Raw genomic sequence first — 16,163 nt, 5'->3', positions numbered from 1 at the left:
ATCAAATATGATGGCATTTTACCATATTTTTTTTCAAACTTGGATGATTAGTGCAGTTTTAAGGTACATAAAAGCATCTGTAAATTCAACTAGGAGAAAACACCCAAACTACAACTACTGCGATGCAGATTAAACAAGTCACGTTTTAACTATTCATTCACCAGACTGCTCGGTCTTTTGACTCAATCACGCTTCAAGTCACGCGTCGCATGCATCCGTTTAAGCAAATTTGAAACCGTCTATTTTTAACACCTCTTATTTTTTATTTTACCTTAATCTCTTAAACAATCCGCATCCGCGCAGTCTGTAGGCTTTGACACACGCAAAACAAAACTGCACTCGGTAGGCACAACACAAACAATTCGCGTACCGGCCTTAGCCGAATTTCTTCTGTTCACCGTCGAAGAAGTTGTGTTTCTTCCGAATTTAAATACACCTAATTCGCTCAGTTTCTCTTCGAGGAGATTTCTATTCAGAAAAATCGCACCCCACAATGCACTTCACTTCTCGTTGGTCGAATTCGTTCAACTAATCGCACGGGCACACAAAGTAGGCGATAAGAATCACTTCTGCTATAAGGGCAGCAGAACACAGCAGTCTGGAATAAAGGTGTAGCGTTCGACTCAGCTGCACCGGCCAACTACTCGTCTCAGCAGCCTACTTGGATTTCGCAGTTCCCGTTCCTGAACAACACTCTACACAGGCACCGTCCATCAGGTAAAGGGTATCAATCGATTTGCGTTTATCACCAACGGACGAACGTGATCAAACTCTGAACCGATCTCCGGCAGGCGCCGGCCGTTAACTTACAACCGGTCAATCAACGGCGCGCTCGTCGTGTGGGTTAACTATAGTTTCCTGTCCTGACCGCGCGGCGTGGTGATATCGTCTAGCGGTTGAGACCCGCGCGCGCGTACTCACGGATATACTGTGAAACGTGTTATCGCGGCAGAAACTGGCCCGTAACTGGCCGTGGTGATGATGATCGTCGTCCGTCCATCCGACACGACACGACGGCGGCGGCGCTAGGTTTGCTAATATGCCAATCAGAGGCACTATTGGCACTTTGGATTTGCGCGACCGGGCACAACTCGTCGTGGGGTGTTAAGTCCGTTTGTCACCATAACCGGCCGATAATCGATAAGAGAAACGCTTGAACTGGAGACTAGTTGCGGAGCGAAATGTGAAACTCCGTCGGTATGGAAGCGTCTTTGACGACCCGATCTTCAAGAGACGAACGTGTGCAATCAATCATGAAACGAGGGCTATTGAGTACTGAAGTCCATCGTTCAAGGAGCAATTCAATTAATCTAACTAGCCGACTAGCGTAGTAGGCATTGAAGACGACTCGGAGATACGGGAGCTTGCGTTGTTCTGAGCCTACTGAGAGTTTAATCTTAGCAAACAGAGAACGCGGTGAGCACTAAGAAACCGAGAGAGCTTCTTCGCCTTAGGATGGCTCTCTTGAAGTGCCGCAGGATCAATGTTATTTCGCAGTAGCTTGAAACAAGTCGTTAGCACCCAACAGGATGTCAATCAAACAGGAGCCCCAGCTTCGTGTCCCTGCGACAGCTGAACAAGTATTCATAGACTTGCACCTTCCATCAGCCATCGAAGAAATGTGCGCACTGCTACCAACCTACCAGGTGACGGTCACTTCGATGACTTTCTTATCAAACTCATCGTAGTTGCTTGAACTTGGACTATCCCCTATCATCTTTTCAATGCCATTGTCAGAGTTTGGATTCTTTTTATTTATTTATGAAAGGGACCTACAGTACTGGACAGAGTAAAACACACTTTGGCCGATTTTCAATACAAATGCTCAAGTTTTTAATTGTGAATCTCAGGATGTGGTACATATTGATGTCTAATTTTCACTGCACATTAACAATTTGAGCTGTAAAAAAGGTTCACATTTCCAAGCGTCCAAAAATTCGCATTTTGACAAACTTCCTACGTACACAGAGAAAAATACTTGGTAAATGCAACTAAAATTTAGCAAGATTCAACCAAATTTCAAGGTTGATATTTGCACAAACAAAATCTTGCTCCCTTCAACTAACGGCGTTGGTTAAAGCAAACTATTTTATTAGGTAACTGTTTTGAGGGTTCAATACCTTAATTCAACTAAATTTTGTTCAAATTTACCATTATATTGGTAGTTATATTTTGACAGCTCCCGAAACAAACTAAAACATTTGTTGTTTCAGCCAAATTATTTACTTTCAACCTACCAAGAATCAATTTGAAACAAGCAAACACTGCACCTCAAATTAAGCAAAAACATTGTTGACATTACTTTGTTTACACTTCCTTAGCCCCCCCCTTCCATCTTATCCGTGTTTTTTGAAAAAAATGTAAAACAAAACAATGAATTTGAGTCAACTTTTTGTTTATTTTCATGAAAATATAAAGTATTATTCACCCCATTTAGTTCACATTTCACCTTGCATTTTCACTTCCACTTCGGAAACATTCGTCAGGGAGGATCATAGCCTTCACCCGATGAAAACCATCGGATTTCCCTAATAGTACCGAAGTAAGCCGGTCGGAACATTGGACTACTGCTGCCCGGAGCCATGATTTTTTCGGTCATGGGTTACTTGCGTCTTCCTTGTCGCAATGCACACCAATCTGGAGAAAGTACATTGTAAATTAGAGAAACAGGTGAACTAATAAATTAAACTTACCTGTACGCTGATGATGATTCTGAGGCCGTTTACCGGAGGTACAGCAATCCTGAAATGGCCGCACACACTCGATCAGCTCGCCGCCAATCGAAATTACGTAGACACGATGACAACAATGAAATGGCAAAGAATGCGGCTGACGTGACGCAGCTAACAGTGGTGTGGACAAACTAATATTATAGTTTGCTTCGAATTTGTTTTTAGATTGGAATTCGTCCAACCAAATTTTTAGTTTATTTTTATTGCTTTTATTAGATCCATCCAATCTAAGCTCTACTTTATATTTTTCAGTCATGATTTATTTTCATCAACCTAATATTTGGTAAAAATAAACAAGGCAACGATTAATTTAAATTGTAATCATAGTTTGTATCTAAGTATGTATTGCTTTGGAAGAACCAAATGATGTGGGCAAAAAGTACTTGAAAAAATAATTTGTTCCGATCGAAACCTCGACATAGAAACAAATAATTGTTTACCTCTGAACAACCAAATTCAGACTTTGAACGTCAACCAAAATTTTGGTTGTATCAAACTAGTGTGATTTCTCTCCGTGTACTGAAGTCTGTCGTATTTTATACGTTTAACAATATTCGCTTCTTTTTACACTTGGTAGGGTTTTTGTCCAATTCCCGTCTAACTCAGCACCGACTAATTATGATCGAATTTATTCTAACACCTCGCCTAGCGCCTCATGGTCAATGTTATGTAAACAATATAAGAAACAACAGTTTCTTAAAATATTAGGATAAAATAATTGTCCCTCGAATTCTGTTTCCGTCTAGTCCACGTCTATTTTGAGCACAACTTGAATTCAATTCCTGGCACACCTCCTTCGTCACATAATGGTATATAGGATGGTAAAAAATATTATTTGACCGTAGGTTTACTCGAAAAATCGGTCAAATTCTTCGCAATCCAAATTAAGGTACAGTAGACGTTCAATAACAGCAACATGTTTACGTTTCACTTAGCGAACGAAATTCGATAACTGCAACGGCTGACAGATGTCAATAAGTTGTCAATCGATAATAAATAACCGTGAACGTGATCCGACTATTCGTTTGGGCTAACCTGGCGCACCATTTTGACGTTTGCCGGTGCGATAACTGCAAATTTGTTGCACTTACCGGACTTGCAGTTAAAAAGCATTGTAGTTAAACCGTTTGCACCGACCGAACGTCTACTGTACGATTGAGTACAGTAGACGTTCGATAACTGCAACATGTTTATGTATCACTTACCGAATGAAATTCGATAACTGCAACAACTGGCAGACGTCAAAGAACTGTCAGTTGCTGCAGAATGCAGCCAATGTGCATTTGAAATACATCGCATCGCTGTTGACATTTCATTTTGACGGATAGCGGTGTGACAACTGCAAGATTGTTGCACTTAGCGGACTTGCAGTTAAAAAGCATTGTAGTTAAAGCGTTTGCACCAAGCGAACGTCTACTGTGGAAGGTTTTAAATTAAGATGGATTTAGCTTTAGAATAACGACCAAAATATTTCAATTGATATTTTTGACCATCAGAAATCTTTCTGTGTGGGTGTGAAATACGATGTTTCGTATACAGAAAACTCACGCACGCATTTGCTTGCAATCTCCCTAGACGAAGGCAACTTGTTGTTTACATTTAACCGACGGGAAAAAAAAAAAGATTTATTTTATTAACTAAACAGCTTTTGCAGTATTTTGCAGCAGTGAAATCCATCATTAAAGTGCTACAGAACTATTGTGAGGTGTGCATTGAAGGTTGGTTCAACAAGTGAATTTGGCGAGATTAAAAAACTATTCGGCTAGCTGCTGTTTTGGTGCGATTGCCTTCGTCGTACGCAAAACGAGAACAATTGTCAATTCGTATGTAATTATTCGATTTTTAGTGCTAAAGAGGCTGGTTATCTATACTCTACATCTTTTTACTTCCTTCTAATGAGGCATTGGCAAAATTTGTTCGAATATCTGATGATGATGATTTGCTATTTTCCGTCTGATGTGATGAGAATTACCCAAGTAACCATGAGCACTATATTTCGTCTTTTTGTTCTTATAGGGCTACAGTAGACGTTCGATAACTGCAACATGTTTACGTTTCACTTAACGAACAAAATTCGATAACTGCAACGTCAGATAGGCGTCAACAACCCATCAATTGACGTTAAATGAACGAAAAATTCATTCGATTGTTCATTTGGGCTAACTTGGTGCACCGTTTTGACGGATAGCGGTGCGATAACTGCAAATTTGTTGCACTTACCGGACTTGCAGTTAAAAAGCATTGCAGTTAGACCGTTTGCACCGACCGAACGTCTACTGTATTATACGGCCAATATAGAGCAGGTCAGTTCTACACTAGCACTGTATTGGCACGCAAAGCGAATAATAGTGCCAAATGGTTATCACTCCCAGTACGGTATCCTTGGGGAGAAATCGGGGCAATACAGTAGACGTTCGGTCGGTGCAAACGGTCTAACTGCAATGCTTTTTAACTGCAAGTCCGGTGAGTGCAACAAATTTGCAGTTAAGCCTGGAACACATAGCGTCCGTTCCGTCGAGGTTTGCGTTTTTTTGACAGTTTTCCCATGGGAAATGTGTCAATCTACTGTCACGCACACGCAAACGTATGCATTGTGTGGGGCACTTTATCGCACCGCCATCCGTCAGAACATTGCGCCAAGTTAGCCCAAATGAATAATCGAATGAACTGTTCGTTCATTTAATGTCAATTGATGGGTTGTTGACGCCTATCTGACGTTACAGTTATCGAATTTTGTTCGCTTGCTGAAACGTAAACATGTTGCAGTTATCGAACGTTTACTGTACAGCACCGTTTTGAACAACTTGTGATTCGTGCGTCTGTGCCACACACCATTTTCTTGTTTCCCACCGAACATTGTCCGCAGCACTTTGCGTTCAAAAGCTCTGTAACCTGTGAAAAACGCCCTCGCCGTGTCACCGTAGAGGGCTACCGGAAGAACCAGCGTCATGTACAGCAGACGTTCGGTCGGTGCAAACGGTTTAACTGCAATGCTTTTTAACTGCAAGTTCGGTAAATGCAACAAATTTGCAGTTATCGCACCGCTAAATGTCAGAATGGTGCGCCATGTTAGCCCAAATGAACAGTTGGATGAAGTTCACGTTCATTTTACGTCAATTGACGGTTTGTTGATGCTGTCAGGCGTTGCAGTTATCGGATTTTCGTTCGCTAAGTGAAACGTAAACATGTTGCAGTTATCGAACGTCTACTGTATAGAGTAAATTTCGTTTGCGTTTGCAAGTTACAATCTGTAAATAGCCCTATTTACCCTGCAAGACATCTTTTCACTTCACGAGAAACGTTATTGTCACATGTTACAAATGTTCTAGGATAAACAAATTCTTCAAAAAACTATGAACACATCCCTTTCAATCACCACCTCAGCACTAATGCCACTGTTTCTACCTGCAATCATGTACTTCGCCTTGGTAGAGTTAATCGTCAAGCCTATCCTCGCTGTTTCTCTCCAGAGCAGCAATGGCTTCCTCCACTGCCCTACGATCGATGCCGATGAGATCAGTATCGTCCGCAAAACCGAGGAGCATGTGCGGTCGTGTGAATACCATTCCTCAGCACGCCAGACCTCCTGATCGCTCCGTCGAGTGAACAGTATAAAAGATAATTTTGTAGAATAGTGATTTACAAAGGTCATCCAAGTACTCTCGTGAATATTGGTCTTAAGATCTAAACGTGTAATACTACACACATGTGATACAGGAATTACTGTACAATTGCGCTTGAAATGAATGCCACACTGATAATTCTCCCCGTTCAAGTCAGTCTTGTTAGAATTTTCTTCACAGAGAGTACCGCTGTATTTACGTGTATCACACTCGCATCACATGTCTATCCGGATTATAATGGGTTCTTTTTACTATACTATACGAAGAACAGTCTAAGTTAACTAAAGACCTTAAAGCGTTACCAACTATTTTCTTGGGATTTTGTCGGATTGAGGGGCTTGCACAACATCAGGTTGTTGCACAGCATTAGTAATGTAATACAAATCCATGTAGATTGTAGATCTGAAGGCCTTTACTCGCGGAAGTTCTTGGAGGACCTAGAATATCTTTGAAGATTTGTTCCCTCAGCTCAATGCTCCATGGACCTGTATGATCTTGCACCGTATCAGTAATAATGTAAGAACAATCCATTTATGACGCTTGTAGATCTTAAGGCCTTTACTCGTGGAAGTTCTTGGAGGATCTAGAAGATCTTTGGAAAATATTTCTCAATAGAACTATGCTCCATGGATCTGTAGGACGTTATACTGCATCAAAAATGTGACAACAAACCATTGTTAACATTTGTTGATCTACAGGCCTTCACTCACGGAGGTTCTTGGATGACCAAGAACATCTTTAAAGATTAGTTCTCTTCAGCTCAGTGCACTATGGGCCTGTAGAATGTTGCGCCATCTCAGTATTGTAAGAACAATCCATTGATTACGCTTGTAGATCTTCAAGCCTTTACTCGTGGGAGTTCTTGGATGACCTAGAACATCTTTTTTGGAATTAGTTCCTTGCAGAAAAATGGTTCATGAACCTGTAGGATGTTACAACGTATCAGTAATTTGACAACAAACCATTGATCACGCTTGTAGATCTTAAGGCCTTACCTCGTCGGAATTCTTGGAAGACCTAGAACATCTTTGGGAAGTAGTTCTCTACATGACCTGTAGAATGTTGCACCGTATCACTCATATAATAACAATCCATTGATTACGCTTATAGGCCTTCACTCGCGGAAGTTCATGGCAATCCTAGCATATCTTTGGAAATTAGTTCTGTTCAGCACAATGCTCAATGTACCTGTAGGATGTTGCACCGTATCAGTGATGTTATAACAATCCATTGAGTACGCTTGTAGATCTTAAGGCCTTTATTCACGAAAGTTCTTAGCGGACCTAGAACATCGTTGGAAATTAGTAACCACTGAACAAAGCTCCATAGATCTTTGCAGAACAACGCTCCATGGACCTCTAGGATGTTGCACCGTATCAGTAATGTAACATCAATCCATCGATTACGCTCGTAGATATTAAAGCCTTTACTCGCGGAAGTTCTTAGCTGTCCTGGAACATCTTTCTCTACACCACCATTCTTCATGGACCTATGGAGTGTTGACAGTCTCCTTAATCCTTCGCTTCGTCTTCGTACTTAACTTCCCAAAATATCTGAAATCTTCCTTAGAACCACTCTTCTCCCTATAACATATCACTTGCCCTCTTCCCCACTAACCCCTAGAAACAACCCTTACTACACTACCCCCTCCCTTTCCACTTTAACTCTCCAAAATACTCCTGCGATATCTGAAGGTGAGGACATTTTCAATATTCGTGGATATTCCTCAGCTTTTTAACACGGTTTCGCGAATTCACACAGTTTTTTTTACACGGTACATCTCCCGTTTAAAAAAGACCTTAGTGTAAATTTGAAAAAGCAATACCCTGCTTCCATCCATCAACCGAGGTTGACACTTCGTTTGCGATCCGTATACTATACATGACTGACTATAATCCATCCAGCGTTGCGCGTATCAGCCTCATTAGTTTTGCCGGAAAACCACGTTCTGTCATTATCTGCCAAAGCTCATTACTTTTCACTAAATCGTACTCTCTGCTTTAACTTCGCAATGTTGGCTTTGCAGTCTTTTGGGGGGAATCGAAAACACTAGTTTATGATTTTCCCGACGTTTCGGTCCGTATGGGACCTTTTTCAAGGATTCAATCGGTCAAGGTTTCCTACTCAAGATGGCTTTGCTAGGAAACTTGACCGATTCGACCCTTGAAAAAGGTCCCATACGGACCAAAACGTCGGGAAAAAATCATAAACTAGTGTTTTCGATTCCCCCAAAAGACTGCAAAGCCAACATTTCGAAGCAAAATCATCCCAGTCGTATCCCAACCAAGTCTCTACTTTAAAACAGAAAAACAGATAGTGAGTTTGCAAGTTATATTCCCGAAATTTTGTCTTGGAATCATCCACGGGTTAAACATTTGATTCGTCGTTGATTGACCCTCACGAAAATGAGCCTGATTTTGCCGACGAAGGACCCCTTAAGAGGTCTCAGTCTTTTGAACAGAACACGCGACAGTAGCCGAATTTAAAAAGGGTAATCCCTCTGTTTGGGTATATGATGCCATCCAACCAGCTGGTAGGCAATTCTTCATCTTTTCATACACGCAGAAAAATAAATTGTAAACACAATTAAATTCTAGTTCAAATCAACCGATTTTTCAGTTTACTATAGCGACAAACTGATTTCTAGTTTAAACTGAACTGTTCCATTTGTTTGATACTACAAATATTTTCATTTGTCGAAATTTTTGACAGTTTGTTAAAATAAACAGAGATATGGTTTTTTAAACATGAAATAATTGATTGATTGCCACTAACAAACCCGGAATGTGATTGTTTTGGTGACGGCAGCAACTGCGGCAGCTAGGAAATCTATTTCGTCGGTAAGCGGATGGCGAGGAGAACGACTAGAAAAAGACAAAAAAGGCGAAACCGATCAACTTTTTGTGGATGCTGTCGTGAGTACCTGCGCGTTATCCATCACGGCCAAAGCTGCACTTGGAAGTTGGCGTGATGGATTTGCTGCACCTTCTTCGCTGTGGCGATGTCGGGGTAAGCATTTTATAGATGTGTGAGTGCTTTCGGACCATGTTTATGGTTTTTATTTTGTTGAATCAAATGAAATTTTTGACATTATATGAAATGATGGTAATCGGTTGTTTTCATCAATAAACTCTGAATGAAAACAATTAAATATAACTTTGGAATAAGTAAATTCTCAGTTTGAAAATCAACCATGCGTTTTATTGTTTTAAACAAGCGCCATTTTTCTGCGTGTATCTTTACAGTAGACGTTCGGTTGGTGCAAACGGTTTAACTGCAATGCTTTTTAACTGCAAGTTCGGTAAGTGCAACAAATTTGCAGTTATCGCACCGCCAAATGTCAGAATGGTGCGCCATGTTAGCCCAAATGAACAGTTGGATGAAGTTCACGTTCATTTTACGTCAGTTGACGATTTGTTGACGCTGTCAGGCGTTGCAGTTATCGGTTTTTCGTTCGCTAAGTGAAACGTAAACATGTTGCAGTTATCGAACGTCTACTCTACAATTATCTGCCCAAGCAACACACAGGGTTATAAAACAGTCTCGGCAGCGTATGTAAGGGTTGCACAGAAGTCACTGTGACTTACTGTACAACCCTTACATACGCTGCCGTAACTGTTCTGTAACCATGTGTGTTGCTTGGGTGGTGGATTGATTAATGTAGCTACTAACTTCCGTTCCTAAGATGTTTGACCACGACATTTTCCTTCCCAGCAGCCTTGCTGTTTTTCAGCTCCTTAAGGGCCTTCTTAACCTCATCCAGTGTTGGTGGTTCCACAGCTTGATCGTCATCCACTATGTTGATCCTGTTCCAGGGTGCTCTTTCTTTGCTACCATTCAACAAATCTTCGAAGTTCTCCTTTCACCTGGCTGCCAGCAATGTTTTGTCTGTCTGCAAATTTCCTTCCCGGTCATTGCACACAGCGGGCACTGGCACAGTATTGTGCCACACGCTATTGACAGTTGTATAAAACTTCCGCATATCATTTCTATCCATGTTCACCTGTGCTTTCAGCAATCACACTCTCTTCGTGTTGCCGTTTTTTACTGCGGTGGATTCGTTTCTCTTTTGTTCTTGCCACCCTGTACCGCTCCCTGTTGAGCCATGTCCAGGGAGGCCACTAGCATTCGACTTGTGGCGAAAATTTTCTCATTCGTCATTTGTTGACAGCCATCGAAAACCAATTATTACGTTGGCGTCGCTGAGCGGTGCCTATCACCTCTAGCCTTGTTGTTGCCACTGCTTCATGGATAAACCCCCATAAACCGTTGACATCTCCAGATCCATTGGTCTCTGCTATCCTCTCGTCTAGCTTCTGATGAATATTGAATGTTGCTCATTGACATGCCTCTAGCAGCAGCGAATGTCACAAAACGCAGACAATTATTGTATGTTGCTTTCATAACAAAACGCGCTGCCAACTTCCAGTCGGCATTTCTGAATCATCGCGACGAATCAAGCAGCACCTCTGCTGCTGTTTGTGTTAGTGAGATCGTAGAAACGTCAGACTCCCGCCTGATGATTGGCTGGCGACGACTCTGGCGACGGTTTCACCCGCGATGGATTCAAATCGTCGCGTTCGATAAGGGGGAAAATCGATAATATCGTTGAGTAACCGAACAAAGGGTTGCCGTTCCAATGACAGGGTATTTTGATGGGCACACTCTATAGGCCTTTTCAAGACTCTCATAGAACTAATCCTTTATGTCATCAGGGTTATCGTTCGTTGGCCATAGATGGCTGTAGTTGAAGAATTTTCCCCTCGTCCTAAACACACAGATTCGGTCCCTTATCGGCTTCTACCGAATAACTCGCTTCATCTGCTTCCCGATCACTAAGAAGCCATCCCGGATAAAAACTAACCTTCGGATGTTTAGTGAAAACCATTCCTGTACCATACAATGTACCAGCTGTAGTATTGTGTAACAGATTGAGTTAGAGTAGGCTGCGTCTAAGGGACTGTCAGATATGATGCGTAAATAAAGTCATTGTTCATTAATACCCCGAACTGTAAAGTATACTTTCTACATTGGCGACGAGGATGAACATTGGACGCGTGAACATTGGAATGCTCAAGACGGACGTGGAGCAGAACGGGAAAACAAAGAGAAGCAAATTGAAACGCAACGGATGGACAACCGAATTCAACTTACACAGCCTATCTCAACGTGGTCCCAACGGCTGTTTTCCGAAAAAAAAGTCAAGGTAGTTGTTGCAGAGGAAGCGGAGGTGAGGAATATCTGGCCATTGGGCGAGAGGATATTCGAGAAAGCTTGGAACATCAACTACAGACTCTCTCCGGGAATGTACGAGATTTTCCTGAATGCAGAAGGTACCTATTATTTGGAGCTAATTTGTCGCAAGGTAAGACCTTTGATTACAATACAATCACGATAGGCAATTCTCGATTTGGAGCAAATGTATGATTTCTGTGTAAGCTCTTGGCAAAGTTGATGTTGTGCGTGAAACTAAATGTTTTGAGTTTTGACTTTTGACCATTCAAACTAATTCTCCGTTGTTGCTGATAGAGTATTGGTTTGTTGATGGGAAAGAACGTTTAGTCCAATCTTGATGAACCAACAATAGGCAGTTTTAAAGATATGGAGAGATGTGTTCCTAAAAAGGGGACGCAATATGAAGCATTATTCAAAAGAATGAGTTTTCCTACAAGAGCTCAAAGATGTTATTGAAGGAAAGATAAATAAAGAGTATTGGTAGACCGCCATACTTCTGTTGGATTGAAATTTATTCAAGGAGTTTGTTCATCATAAAAAAAAAATAGTTCAGCTGTCGGAAGACAATAGGTTGCTAAGTAACGGTATTACTAATAGAAAATGAGTTGCTTAGACCTTGTACAAATACGGTGTACAAATGCTTTAGCAGATGACAAGATCTTTATCAGTGTATGACTTATTTCAAGAAATTGTAACTATAATCCTTATTTAACGACATAGTTACATAGCATAATTACACTACTTTTGAAGAACAATTTACATTTCTTGCGACTTGGAAACCTAATAGTATAACATGCTACTCAGATTGATTGTTATCTCTGTTATCTAAGACTCTGATGGGTTTTAATCATTGCTTTTGAGATATTGGCTACTGCTAGATTTTGCCGTTTTAGTGTGCGATAATATTTCTTATGAATTGATAACTTTGTAAGACAAGTTTTTAAACCAAATACAAATTTCAATAACTTGTATATGGGTACTTCTAAAAATCGTTTCAGATCTCGTTTGAACTGTTAAGTTCACGTTATGATTAAGTTATTGTTAGCAAACCGTGTAAATGTGTATATGCCTCAAGAATTTGGAAAAAAATATTTCAAATTATTTCTTTTTGGAAACCGAAACAAAACACTGAAGCAACCAATCAACTTTTGGAATGTTATTTTTCAATGTATTAGGAAAAAAAATACAGAGCAATTGGCTAGCGCTAACCCTACTAACAAAAGTAGTTGTACAACAGCTTGTGGGGCAATCGCTCTCAGTCTTGTTAGAGATCACATTCATTTGAACCTTTTCGTCGATATTCGGCCTCCTTTGTCTCCAACATTCGCCACACAAGCAATCAAACTACTGTACGTAACAAAAATGTCAAACGAATGCACTTCACCACGATAGCGTCTCCGGGAGACGGTTCGGCTTTTGTTATTCCTGTCTTCTTCCATAATGAGAACTGTGTGTCGTATTCAATGCAACATGCAAGAATAAACTAATACTAACATTCATAATCGGAATTGGCTGCAAATCTATGCGAAAAGCTTGAATTAGACAAATGTCATTGTGTCAGACGATAATGATTTGACGCTTTCTTATGTTTATTGAACTTCGTTCCACCGCTCGTGCTGTGTGTAAGAGGTAACGGTAGCGCACGAATGTAACAAAGCAAGCTGACACCCGACTGCGGCAACGAAATGAAGGTAGTGAAAAGTGTCGAATGTTTACAAGACTGATCGCTCTAGTAAAAGTATTTTCAAAATTATTACTGAAAAAAATAGTTTGGAAAGTCACATAGAACCAAGCGTCATTTGAACCACATTTGGTCGGCGTTAAGTCAGACCGGACCATCTGTTTTTCAATGATTTCGAGAAAATGTCCTGCAGGCACTTGAAATTTCAAATATCTGGTATTATTTTAGAAATACTATTATTCCTTTATGTAATGACACATCTGCATCAAAATAACGTCGAAAAGTTCAGGTTTAACTAATTCCTAAGCTTATCTTTACCTGCCCGAAAAATCGCGTAGTCCACTCTGACTGAATGCCGACCATTTGATCTTCCTATTTATCAACCAAAATAATAATAAAAAAAACATGTAAATAAGCAAGAAGCCTTATATTTTTTAACAAAGTTACCATACTAAAAATAATTTCATTGATGGAGTAGAAAACTTGGAAAAAATAGTACTTAGTAGTCGAAATAGTTGAAAAGTCCTGTTCAGAAAGTTCACAAGTTTGTGGAAATTTTATATGGACGTTTTACTTAATGTAAAGTGACAAACTTTATGATGGTTTATACTAAAAATTTACTAAATTTCCATGAACGCGGTGAATGAAATATGATACAGTGTGAGAAGTTTTGAGCACTGGTTCAGTGAAACTAAATTAGTCCAAGTACTCAAGGACATATTACGGATGAAAAGAAAGATGAAAGAAACTTGTTCAGAAACGTAGGTGTCTAGATAAATGCCTCGAAAGTTCTAGTTCGTTTCTTTCGCATCCAAATATAAGAAATATAATTATCCTAGTCTATTTGGAGGTGAACAATGCGTAAAACAAGTAATATATCCTAGAGTGAGGGTGAAAGATTCTATCCCGTATGAAGGAATTATAAGAAGCTCAAGAAACTTCAGCCTGATTTCTTGCGAGAAAGGTAGGGAGCTTCAGTGCCTGTCCATTTCTGTATAGGAGATGAAGTAATCTCAGGTTATTTGGATGAACTCTAGTCTATTGAAGATCTAATAAGACAAAGATTGATTTTAATCAATTTGGCCCAAATCCAGTCTACCATGAGATGCAGGAAGTACAACTTCAGTCCATCTATGGTAAAGGGATATGACAAAGGAAACATGAAGTTTCAGTCTGCATAAGAAAAGACCAAATGTAGGAGTCCGGCTCAGTCCATTTGGCAGTCCAGTCTATCATGAGATGAAGGAAGTGAGACTTCAGTCCATCTATGATAAAGGGATACGCAAAGGAAACGGAATGTTTCAGTCTGCAATAAAAGACCAGATGTAGGAGATCCATCTCAGTCCATTTGGCAGTCCAGTCTACCATGAGGTGCAGGAAGTTTTACTTCAGTCCATCTATGGTAAAGGGATGCGCATAGGAAACAAAATTGTTTCAGTCTGCATTAACAAGACCAAATGTAGGGGATTCGTCCTAGTCCATTTGGCAATTCCTATACTAGTAGATCAAGGGAGGACCTTAATCTTTCATTCAAATTATTTAGTGCTAATAAGAGAAAGAGAAACACGTTTTTTAATAATATTTTTATAAGTCTCCTATAGGAACATGCATGATGTTGAACATTGCTGCTGAAGGTGAACGCGCAATAAGAACCACATGCTGGTTGGAAATGGATTAGGTAAGATTTTAAATCTGTTGAAAAAGGAAGAGAATGGCTGATGTAAAAGATAAGTAACAATAAAATAACATATAGTTTATTCTAATTTTTGTTGAAGTATATAACCCAAACAAATAGGTGAACAGGACGACTACCCGGGAATGATGAATGACGCTGTACATGGATGGTCAACCCAACATTTACCTGCTTTGACGTTGTTATCATCTGAACTATGAGTGAAGACATGTATGGAAAATATATAATCATAATTGAACAAATGTTATAAACAGTGAGGAGATCGAGGAACATGTAGAGGTAAAAATCATATTTGTAATTTTATTAGAAAGAAGGAGAGATGTAGTATTGTGTAACAGATTGAGTTAGAGTAGGCTGCGTCTAAGGGACTGTCAGATATGATGCGTAAATAAAGTCATTGTTCATTAATACCCCGAACTGTAAAGTATACTTTCTACACCAGCTACAATAACATGTATTGTAATGAAATGGTTCACGAAAGGCCTTGCACATTGTACCTACTGTACATTTACATCAGATTTTTATGTGATTTTTCTTACGTTTGAATTGCAGTAGACGTTCGGTCGGTGCAAACGGTTTAACTGCAATGCTTTTTAACTGCAAGTCCGGTGTGCATCAAATTTGCAGTTATCGCACCGCCAAACGCCAAAATAGTGCACCAGGTTAGCCCAAATGAACAGTCGAATAAATTTTGTGTTCATTTAACTTTAATTGATGGGTTGTTGACGTCTGTCAGACGTTGCAATTACAGTAGACGTTCGATAACTGCAACATGTTTACGTTTCACTTAGCGAACGAAAAACCGATAACTGCAACGCCTGACAACGTCAACAAACCGTCAACTGACGTAAAATGAACGTGAACTTCATCCAACTGTTCATTTGGGCTAACATGGCGCACCATTTTGACGTTTGGCGGTGCGATAACTGCAAATTTATTGCACTTAGCGGACTTGCAGTTAAAAAGCATTGCAGTTAAACCGTTTGCACCGACCGAACGTCTACTGTATCGAATTTTGTTCGCTAAGTGAAACGTAAACATGTTGCAGTTACCGAACGTCTACTGTACCTAGTTCTGATTACCGTAAATCAATGGATGAGGTTCAACTTGCACTTTTTTGTATTCGCATTTAGGGGAGTTTTCTTCCCTTCATTCTTTTGAACTTGCCTTCGACCACAATCAAATCAAATGCGATTGAC

At 40.1% G+C, this 16,163-nt stretch overlaps 1 protein-coding gene and 1 long non-coding RNA gene across 2 annotated transcripts in view; one reads left to right on the top strand and one right to left on the bottom strand.

Annotated features, from left to right (window-relative positions):
* LOC109426125 (open rectifier potassium channel protein 1) overlaps positions 1-1,543 on the bottom strand; it is a 198,804-nt gene extending 197,261 nt beyond the window's left edge. The window contains exon 1 of the transcript XR_009998573.1: positions 272-1,543. The gene's annotated coding sequence lies outside the window, so the exon portion shown is untranslated. The remainder of the gene's footprint in view (positions 1-271) is intronic.
* Positions 1,544-11,269: 9,726 nt separating this feature from the next.
* LOC134290059 (uncharacterized) lies at positions 11,270-15,323 on the top strand. Its single transcript, XR_009998827.1, has 3 exons — positions 11,270-11,720; positions 14,863-14,949; positions 15,067-15,323. It is a non-coding gene; the product is annotated as an uncharacterized LOC134290059 (long non-coding RNA).
* The last annotated feature ends 840 nt before the right edge of the window (positions 15,324-16,163 follow it).

This window comes from Aedes albopictus, chromosome 3, assembly GCF_035046485.1.
Source record: "Aedes albopictus strain Foshan chromosome 3, AalbF5, whole genome shotgun sequence".
NCBI lineage: Eukaryota > Metazoa > Arthropoda > Insecta > Diptera > Culicidae > Aedes > Aedes albopictus.
This window is presented reverse-complemented; position numbering and strand designations above follow the sequence as displayed.